Source organism: Ranitomeya imitator, chromosome 4 (genome assembly GCF_032444005.1).
Source record: "Ranitomeya imitator isolate aRanImi1 chromosome 4, aRanImi1.pri, whole genome shotgun sequence".
In the NCBI taxonomy this organism is placed as follows: domain Eukaryota; kingdom Metazoa; phylum Chordata; class Amphibia; order Anura; family Dendrobatidae; genus Ranitomeya; species Ranitomeya imitator.
The window spans coordinates 188,680,629-188,691,656 of record NC_091285.1 but is presented as its reverse complement, the minus strand read 5'-3'; positions in this window follow the sequence as shown (position 1 = coordinate 188,691,656).

Here is an 11,028-nt window from a genome sequence, read left to right as displayed (position 1 = left end):
CTGTCAGGATCATCATATATGAGTCCAAGAGCAGAAAAAAAAATCTCCACTGAGTTAAATGCAGCTGAATCAGATGGTAATGAAAACGCTCATGCTTGGGGGTCTCCGTTCAGTAATGACAATACCAGGCCAACACGCTGAGCCTCATTACCTGAGGAAACCGGACGCATACGAAAATATAATTTGCAAGCTTCACGGAAAACAACAAATTTACTGCGTTCCCCAGCAAACCTCTCAGGTAAAGGGATCTTTGGCTCTGCGACTCTACCTGCAGTTTCAGCTTACACATTAGATACTACAAGACCTTGTTGCTGAACTACCCCCCTCAACTCAGTGACCTGTAAGGACAGCGCCTCCAACTGGTGGGTTATGGAAGTCATGGGATCCATGGCATCAAAAATTTATTTTGGCCGATTATAATGTCACGGGGGTATTGGGTAGACTAAAGCTGATTACCCGGGCCCCTGCGATATCCCTCAGACTAGGGAAAACCCTGTTAGTCCCTCTCCCAGAATTTACACTAATGGTGTGCTTGTCTGGGCCGCCAGGCCTGACCCTGACTCCTGTTTCAGCCCTATGCTGAAATCTCCACCCGCCACCCAGTGATAAGACCACATACCAACCTACACAGAAAGTACAGACAGGGAAAACTAAAAACGCACCACGCCGCAGACACACAGGAAAACACTATAATGTGCACAGGGCAGAAATAAACACAGATATAGGAAGGAGAAATATGACAAAGGATAATACACCACCAGATACGATACTTCAACTCATAGACCACCACTCCAGACCAAGATCACCAGGCACAAGACACAAGCTATAATCGGCGGCGCCCAAAGTCCAGAATGACTATTTAAAGGCCACGGGTGTGACCCAACCTCCAACCAGATTACCAGCCAGATTAACCCTGGATAACCTGGATAAAATCTAGCCGGCGCCACTGAGCGTATAGTGGACAAATGTGGAATTACCGCTATCTGTCGGACGCCCTAGTGTGAACAGCGTCCGACATGACACATGTAGAATAAACATATGTTTGCTTTCTTGCTGTTTGTACGCGTTCTAGTATGTTATCATCCAAGCGCAGGCAGTAAAACTGACACATCACACATTACATGTGCACATGGTGACTTGGCAAGGAAGCAGTTATCAATATTTCAACCTACCATTGCAACATTAGAAATTGAATATTATTTAGAAGCCAGGTAATCATTATTATTTGATTATTAAGGGTATTTAGCAGCGCTCACAAATTTCCTGCCTCTCTTTACAATTGCCCTGCAACAGCAGCCATGAAGTCAATGAAATGCTGTCAATAGGAACTTTGATTCAGGGGCAGTATCCCGATTGAAAAACCCATTGCCTCAAACATTATTAATGCCAAAACTTTAAAAGGTTTATTTTATTTAAGATGTGCCACTCAGTAGTGCTCTCAGACTGTATATTTCCTGTGTGACGAGTACTCCCAATAGCTCACCGGTCACAATTGAATCCCAGTGGGCAAACCACTGTGGCAGGAATTGGTAAAGTTGACAGGAGCTCTGTTGTGAATTCTGTGGTCAAGCTCCCTCCTGTGGTCATGAGTGGTACTGCGGCTGGTTCTGTCCATGAGCTTCCTTTGGTGGATGTGAGTGGGGCTGCGGCTTCTGAGTTTCCTTCCTCAGGTGACGAGGTTAAGTCGTTAGGTGCTGCTCTATTTAACTCCACCTAGTTCTTTGTTCCTGGCCTCCAGTCAATGTTCCAGTATTGGTCTTGCTCTCTCCTGGATCGTTCTTGTGGCCTGTCTGCCCTGCATAAGCTAAGTTTTGCTTGTGTTACTTTTGTTTGCTATTTTTTCTGTCCAGCTTGCTATATTGGTTTGTCTTGCTTGCTGGAAGCTCTGGGACACAGAGGAAGCACCTCCGTACCGTTAGTCGGTGCGGAGGGTCTTTTTGCGCCCTCTGCGTGGTTGTTTGTAGGTTTTTGTGCTGACCGCAAAGCTATCTTTCCTATCCTCGGTCTATTCAGTAAGTCGGGCCTCACTTTGCTAAAATCTATTTCATCTCTCTGTTTGTATTTTCATCTTTACTCACAGTCATTATATGTGGGGGGCTGCCTTTTCCTTTGGGGAATTTCTCTGAGGCAAAGTAGGCTTATTTTTCTATCTTCAGGGCTAGCTAGTTTCTCAGGCTGTGCCCGAGGCGCCTAGGTCTGGTCAGGAGCGCTCCACGGCTACCTCTAGTGTGGTGTGATAGGATTAGGGATTGCGGTCAGCAGAGTTCCCACGTCTCAGAGCTCGTCCTATGTGATTAGCAACTATCAGGTCATTTTCTGTGCTCATATTCACCAGGTCCATTGCGGTTCTGAATCACCAGTTCATAACAGTACTGGAGGCCCAAAGTACTAATGCTTCTCAATAGAGGGAAAAGAGAAGTTCTGAGACCATTTTTTTTTCTTTGCACTGTGTTTTGTCTTTTTTTTCCCCTTTACATCAGGGTGGTTCAGAACACAGGTGTAGACATGGACATTCAGGGTCTGTCCTCTTTGATGGATAATCTCGCTATAAGTGTACAGAACATTCGAGATTTGGTGGTTCAGAATCCTATGTTAGAACCTAAAATTCCTATTCCTGAGCTATTTTCTGGAGATAGAGCTAAGTTTCTGAATTTCAAAAATAATTGTAAACTATTTCTGGCTTTGAAACCCCGCTCCTCTGGTGACCCAGTTCAACAAGTAAAGATCATTATTTCTTTATTACGTGGCGACCCTCAAGACTGGGCATTTTCCCTTGCACCAGGAGATCCTGCATTATGTGATATTGATGCGTTTTTTCTGGTGCTCGGGTTGCTTTATGATGAACCTAATTCAGTGGATCAGGCAGAGAAGATCTTGCTGGCTCTGTGTCAGGGTCAGGATGAGGTAGAGATATATTGTCAGAAGTTTAGGAAGTGGTCTGTGCTCACTCAATGGAATGAATGTGCTCTGGCAGCAATTTTCAGAAGGGGTCTCTCTGAAGCCCTTAAGGATGTCATGGTGGGATTTCCTATGCCTGCTGGTCTGAATGAGTCTATGTCTTTGGCCATTCAGATCGATCGACGCTTACGTGAGCGTAAAACTGTGCACCATTTGGCGGTATTATCTGAGCATAAACCTGAGCCTATGCAATGTAATAGGACTTTGACCAGAGCTGAACGGCTAGAACACAGACGTCAGAATGGGCTATGTTTTTACTGTGGTGATTCCACTCATGCTATCTCCGATTGTTCTAAGCGCACTAAGCGGTTCGCTAGGTCTGCCACCATTGGTACGGTACAGTCGAAATTTCTTTTGTCCGTTACTTTGATCTGCTCTTTGTCATCCTATTCTGTCATGGCATTTGTGGATTCAGGCGCTGCCCTGAATTTGATGGACTTGGAGTTTGCTAGGCGCTGTGGGTTTTTCTTGGAGCCCTTGCAGCATCCTATTCCATTGAGAGGAATTGATGCTGCGCCTTTGGCCAAGAATAAGCCTCAGTAATGGACCCAACTGACCATGTGCATGGCTCCTGCGCATCAGGAGGATATTCGCTTTTTGGTGTTGCAGAATCTGCATGATGTGGTCGTTTTGGGGTTGCCATGGCTACAAGTCCATAACCCAGTATTGAATTGGAAATCTATGTCTGTGTCCAGCTGGGGTTGTCAGGGGGTACATGGTGATGTTCCATTTCTGTCTATTTTTTTCATCATCCACCCCTTCTGAGGTCCCAGAGTTCTTGTCAGATTACCGGGATGTATTTGATGAGCCCAAGTCCAATGCCCTACCTCCGCATAGGGATTGTGATTGTGCTATCGATTTGATTCCTGGTAGTAAGTTTCCTAAAGGTCGACTGTTTAATTTGTCTGTACCTGAGCACGCCGCTATGCGGAGTTACGTAAAGGAATCCTTGGAGAAGGGTCATATTCGCCCGTCGTCGTCGCCATTGGGGGCAGGGTTCTTTTTTGTGGCCAAGAAGGATGGTTCGTTGAGACCTTGTATTGAACCGCCTTTTAAATAAAATCACAGTCAAATTTCAGTACCTCTTGCCGCTGCTGTCTGATTTGTTTGCTCGGATTAAGGGGGCTAGTTGGTTCACCAAGATAGATCTTCGTGGTGCGTATAATCTTGTGCATATTAAACAGGGCGATGAATGGAAAACAGCATTTAATACGCCCGAGGGCCATTTTGAGTACCTGGTTATGCCATTCGGGCTTTCCAATGCTCCATCAGTATTTCAGTCCTTTATGCATGACATCTTCCGAGAGTACCTGGATAAATTCCTGATTGTATACTTGGATGATATTTTGGTCTTCTCGGATGATTGGGAGTCGCACGTGAAGCAGGTTAGAATGGTGTTCCAGGTCCTGCGTGCGAATTCTTTGTTTGTGAAGGGGTCAAAGTGTCTCTTGGGTGTTCAGAAGGTTTCATTTTTGGGTTTCATTTTTTCCCCTTCTACTATCGAGATGGACCCTGTTAAGGTTCGGGCCATTTATGATTGGACTCAACCGACATCTCTGAAGAGTCTGCAAAAGTTCCTGGGCTTTGCTAATTTTTATCGTCGCTTCATCAATAATTTTTCTAGTATTGCTAAACCGTTGACTGATTTAACCAAGAAGGGTGCTGATGTGGTCAATTGGTCTTCTGCTGCTGTGGAAGCTTTTCAGGAGTTGAAGCGTCGTTTTTCTTCTGCCCCTGTGTTGTGCCAGCCAGATGTTTCGCTCCCGTTCCAGGTCGAGGTGGATGCTTCTGAAATTGGAGCAGGGGCTGTTTTGTCGCAAAGAAGTTCTGATGGCTCGGTGATGAAACCATGTGCCTTCTTTTCCAGGAAGTTTTCGCCTGCTGAGTGTAATTATGATGTTGGCAATCGAGAGTTGCTGGCCATGAAGTGGGCATTCGAGGAGTGGCGTCATTGGCTTGAAGGAGCTAAGCATCGCGTGGTGGTCTTGACTGATCACAAGAACTTGACTTATCTCGAGTCTGCCAAACGGTTGAATCCTAGACAGGCTCGTTGGTCGCTGTTTTTCTCCCGTTTTGACTTTGTGGTTTCGTACCTTCCGGGCTCTAAAAATGTGAAGGCGGATGCCCTGTCTAGGAGTTTTGTGCCCGACTCTCCGGGTTTGCCTGAGCCGGCGGGTATTCTCAAAGAGGGGGTAATTTTGTCTGCCATCTCCCCTGATTTGCGGCGGGTGCTGCAAAAATTTCAGGCTAATAGACCTGACCGTTGCCCAACTGAGAAACTGTTTGTCCCTGATAAATGGACAAGTAGAGTTATCTCTGAGGTTCATTGTTCGGTGTTGGTTGGTCATCCTGGAATCTTTGGAACCAGAGATTTGGTGGCTAGAGCCTTTTGGTGGCCGTCTCTGTCGCGGGATGTGCGTTTGTTTGTGCAGTCCTGTGGGATTTGTGCTCGGGCTAAGCCCTGCTGTTCTCGTGCCAGTGGGTTGCTTTTGCCCTTGCCGGTCCCGAAGAGGCCCTGGACACATATCTCTATGGATTTTATTTCAGATCTCCCCATCTCTCAAAAGATGTCGGTCATTTGGGTGGTTTGTGATCGCTTCTCTAAGATGGTCCATTTGGTACCCTTGTCTAAGTTGCCCTCCTCCTCTTATTTGGTGCCATTGTTTTTCCAGCATGTGGTTCGTTTACATGGCATTCCGGAGAACATCATTTCTGACAGAGGTTCCCAGTTTGTTTCAAGGTTTTGGCGAGCCTTTTGTGCTAGGATGGGCATTGATTTGTCTTTTTCCTCGGCTTTCCATCCTCAGACAAATGGCCAAACTGAACGAACCAATCAGACCTTGGAAACATATCTGAGATGTTTTGTTTCTGCTGCTCAGGATGATTGGGTGTCCTTTTTGCCTTTGGCTGAGTTCGCCCTTAATAATCGGGCCAGCTCGGCTACTTTGGTTTCGCCGTTTTTCTGCAATTCTGGTTTCCATCCTCGTTTCTCTTCAGGGCAGGTTGAGTCTCCGGACTGTCCTGGTGTGGATACTGTGGTGGATAGGTTGCAGCAGATTTGGACTCATGTAGTGGACAATTTGACATTGTCCCAGGAGAAGGCTCAACGTTTCGTTAACCGCAGGCGCTGTGTGGGTCCCGACTTCGTGTTGGGGATTTGGTTTGGTTGTCGTCTCGTTATATTCCTATGAAAGTTTCCTCTCCTAAGTTTAAGCCTCGTTTCATTGGTCCGTATACGATTTCTGAGGTTCTTAATCCTGTGTCTTTTCGTTTGACCCTTCCAGCTTCTTTTTCCATCCATAATGTATTCCATAGGTCATTGTTGCGGAGATACGTGGCACCTGTGGTTCCATCCGTTGATCCTCCTGCCCCGGTCTTGGTTGAGGGGGAGTTGGAGTATAAAGTGGAGAAGATTTTGGATTCTCGTATTTCGAGACGGAAACTCCAGTACCTGGTTAAGTGGAAGGGTTATGGTCAGGAAGATAATTCCTGGGTCTTTGCCTCTGATGTTCATGCTGCCGATCTGGTTCGTACCTTTCATTTGGCTCATCCTGGTCGGCCTGGGGGCTCTGGTGAGGGTTCGGTGACCCCTCCTCAAGGGGGGGGGTACTGTTGTGAATTCTGTGGTCAAGCTCCCTCTTGTGGTCATGAGTGGTACTGCGGCTGGTTCTGTCCATGAGCTTCCTTTGGTGGATGTGAGTGGGGCTGCGGCTTCTGAGTTTCCTTCCTCAGGTGACGAGGTTAAGTCGTTAGGTGCTGCTCTATTTAACTTCACCTAGTTCTTTGTTCCTGGCCTCCAGTCAATGTTCCAGTATTGGTCTTGCTCTCTCCTGGATCGTTCTTGTGGCCTGTCTGCCCTGCATAAGCTAAGTTTTGCTTGTGTTACTTTTGTTTGCTATTTTTTCTGTCCAGCTTGCTATATTGGTTTGTCTTGCTTGCTGGAAGCTCTGGGACGCAGAGGAAGCACCTCCGTACCGTTAGTCGGTGCGGAGGGTCTTTTTGCGCCCTCTGCGTGGTTGTTTGTAGGTTTTTGTGCTGACCGCAAAGCTATCTTTCCTATCCTCGGTCTATTCAGTAAGTCGGCCCTCACTTTGCTAAAATCTATTTCATCTCTGTGTTTGTATTTTCATCTTTACTCACAGTCATTATATGTGGGGGGCTGCCTTTTCCTTTGGGGAATTTCTCTGAGGCAAGGTAGGCTTATTTTTCTATCTTCAGGGCTAGCTAGTTTCTCAGGCTGTGCCCGAGGCGCCTAGGTCTGGTCAGGAGCGCTCCACGGCTACCTCTAGTGTGGTGTGATAGGATTAGGGATTGCGGTCAGCAGAGTTCCCACGTCTCAGAGCTCGTCCTATGTGATTAGCAACTATCAGGTCATTTTCTGTGCTCGTATTCACCAGGTCCATTGCGGTTCTGAATCACCAGTTCATAACAGAGCTCCTAGATGGCAGTGAGTAGAGACGTAGAACAAACAAATAAATTATTCCTATATATCATTCCATATGCAGGGGCCAGGAAGCGGCGGAAGGAACAGGGGAGAGGCATGTGGAGCATGAAGCACAGAAAAAGAAGAAAGACTGAAAATGAATGAAAGAAGTCAAGATGGAGAAAGTGGAAGGGAAGAGAGAGAGACGGAGAGAGCCTCTATAAGCTGTGAACTACCAGTAGGTTGGCAGAACAAATGAAAAGCAACTGCTTAGATGCCAAGGACCTCCATCTACAAAGCAACCCTTTGCAAGACCACTGATTCACTGGTTCACATGTCTTAAAAAAAAGACATTGCACTGAAAAAGCTAGTTCTACATAATCAATACAGTTTCCAGGGGAGGAATGACCTTTGGTTACATGATGGTCAAGTGATCAAAGCTCATTGTGTGACCCAAGACAACTCTCTTCTTTCCTTGTGGCCCAGACATGCCAAAGGGTTGGGCACCCCCGGTGTAGACTATTACAGGATAGGTGATAGTGTATGATCAGTGAAGGTCCAACTACTTGGATTCCCATTGATCTGTGGAGCAAGGGATCTAAAGTCCTGTACAAATGAAGCATGATCACTACTCTATTCATTTAGGGAGTAAAATACCACCATTCTCCTGAGTGGTGGCATTTCCATCAATGAGACCCAGGTTGATCACACTCTTTGTTACCTAATCTGTGGATAGGTGATAAATATGATAAATATTGCTTGTAGGATAACCTATTTAACAATAGCAAAATTGCCCCAATTACCATAGTAATACCATTAAAAGTGACAGCCATGAGACATGCAGCTGCGGCAAATCAAACATAGTATCTGAGCACGCTGAAGACACTCTGTTAGCACCCGAGCATGCTCTGATAACACCTTATTGGTGATGAGTGACTGTGCTCGTTACTCTAAATTTCCGAGCATGCTTGGGCGTTCTCCGAGTATTTTGGGCGTGCTCGGAGCTTATATTTGTGTTGCCGAAACTGCATGATTTGTGGCTGTTAGACAACCTGAATACAGGTGAGGGATTCACTAACAAACAGGCAATCTCTGCATGTGTTCAGGTTGTCTAACAGCCGCAAATCATGCAGCTGCAGAGACACAAACATAATCGCCGAGCACGGCCAAAATACTCGGAGAACGCCCAAGCATGCTCGGAAATCTAGAGTAAGGAGCGTGCTCGCTTATCACTACACCTTATCTGAGCACGTTCGCTCATCACTAATTCCTACCTATGTAAATTGGCTCACTGATTTTCTACAAGTGGTGCAGGGAATGCGATAGCTTGCAAAAACACAATTTTTATTGACAAAGAGTCTAATGCTTATTTAGCCTGCATCTTGTTGCAATGAATCCTGCTATTGCTATGAATAGAAAGTCTGAATTTGTTAATCACTTCTTATGTCTTGTTTCTTCGCAGTTCCCTATGGTCCTCTTTTTCAAGCTGTTTACAATCCAGCGTTCTCCAGCTGTGGCGTGTCCAGACACATTGGTAAATAATTCACTTGTCTTTACAAAGAAGATGAATTACTAACAATGCCCATCGCCTTCTGGAAAGCTAGCATGGTTGGATTAGGATTTGGTGTGAGAGTGTAATATTTAATTGCAGCCATTTTATTTGTAACTGTTGTGACATCCTAATAAAGAGCTGAGTAATCCATGTACGTTTTTAGGAGTGGCATTACAGGAACTTCATGCAAAAATTCCTTTGTATGCCATAAAACGCCAATAACCAATGTTCCAATAATTGAGCATTCTGAGTTTCATTATGACTCTTTCCAGTCTTATTGACACAAGCTAGACACACGCTCAGTGGCGTGACCGCAGTGTCACTACTATAAGGCTATCTAGTCTTTCTCCGTACAACACTCTTACAGATTCCAGATTTATAGGGGTTTTTATAACACTTCCCAAACTGCGCCTCTTTATTGTGCATTATCCTGGGTGACCTGGCTACACTAATAATATTAATAAATAGTACATTTTCTACTATGCATCTGAAAAATTAATGCACCATTAATTCTATGTCCTGCTATGTTCTATTACTGTTTATATTGTTTTATATCGTTAAAATAGAAATGCTACCAGTTTGTAACAATTTAATAGTGTATTTTGTAATTAACCAATTTATGCTTCCCCTCGCATTTTATGACCTCGTTCTTCCACCCTCATTCATTAATCCTTTGTTAAGAATAATTAAAATAAGTTGTATTTGAAACAAAAACTTACACACCTAACACCTGAGATAACTTTTGGCCAGCACCCATCTTTTCTGATGCTGGCAGCGGCACAATAATTGGGTAAATAAGTGCAAGCCTAATGATCCATATCTGTTTTGCCATCATCTGCAGTGAAAGAGTTATGAGGCTCCCTACACATTAGATGGTTGGCCAATCCAACTAAATTCAAGGGTCCTTCCAATTTTTATCTCATGTGTATAGGGGTCCTTTAGAGTCCTATAGGGGGTGCCTCTCTGATGATTCCCCAGTGTTGGTTGACATGGCTGCAGCAGTGACTTCATCATGACTAGACTATGTGACTGCTGCAGCCAATCACTGGACTCTGATAGTGCTTAGGTAGACTCCAAAAGACTACCCAGTGATTGGTTGCAGCGGTAATTTTCTACAGTGATATGATTGCTGTAGCCATGTCAACAAAGACGGGGAGCAGTGACGGAGAGACAGTGATGGAGTGACAGAGTATGAGTGAGGCTCATAGTGTTACTTTTAGATAGAGCAAGTCTATAAAATAAACCCCCAAGAATTAAAATCCCCTTTACTGGTACATAGATTATGTCATCATTGTTAGTAGAAGGGCAACACTGGATTCACTATTGGTCCATTGCTCTTTAATACGTTTATTAATGACTTTGGAGAGAGATTGTGCATTAAAATAATCTCTTTGCAGACTGAGTGAGATAATGAGCAGCATTACATTACATTTGAATTGTTGGAACAATCACATTATTAGAAGAATTAAATATTAAGCTACACTATGTTTGATTAGGCCATATCAAGTGGCATTAGTCTTGTGTATTTTAAATGTTTTTAAAAAAAATCCTTTTTGTGTGTTTTTTGCGGCTTTTGTGTGCATTAATAAACTTTGGTATATTTTTTTTAAAGGTGATCCCTGCTTCTTTGTATGTCTTCTTGTCTTTGGTTGTTAAAATTTAAGAATTAAATATTAATTGCCACTGATAAACGTTCGGTTATGAAATTCGTAAACCTATGGTAACAACTTTACTTAGATAATGGGTAAAAAAAAAGATAAAACTGACTAAACCAGTATTAGTTGGACGCAAGTGTAACTGTAGCAATCAGAGACAGGCAGCTGCTGCCAAGGCAAACAGGATCATAGGGTGTATCAAGAAATGAACAGGCGGTGATTTCTCTGTGATATATTGCAGTGACAGCATTTCTATCTCCCTGTATAAAAACATCCACATTTTATTCCACCTTGATGAAAAAACAGCATATCGTATTATTCCATATACTCCATAGTAAACATCTGACGCGTTTCTGGTGTGTAGTCATCATAGTGAACTTCATCTTAACTGAGTATCCTGTTATTTACATGGACTGTTACCTTTCATTTACGGTACTTAC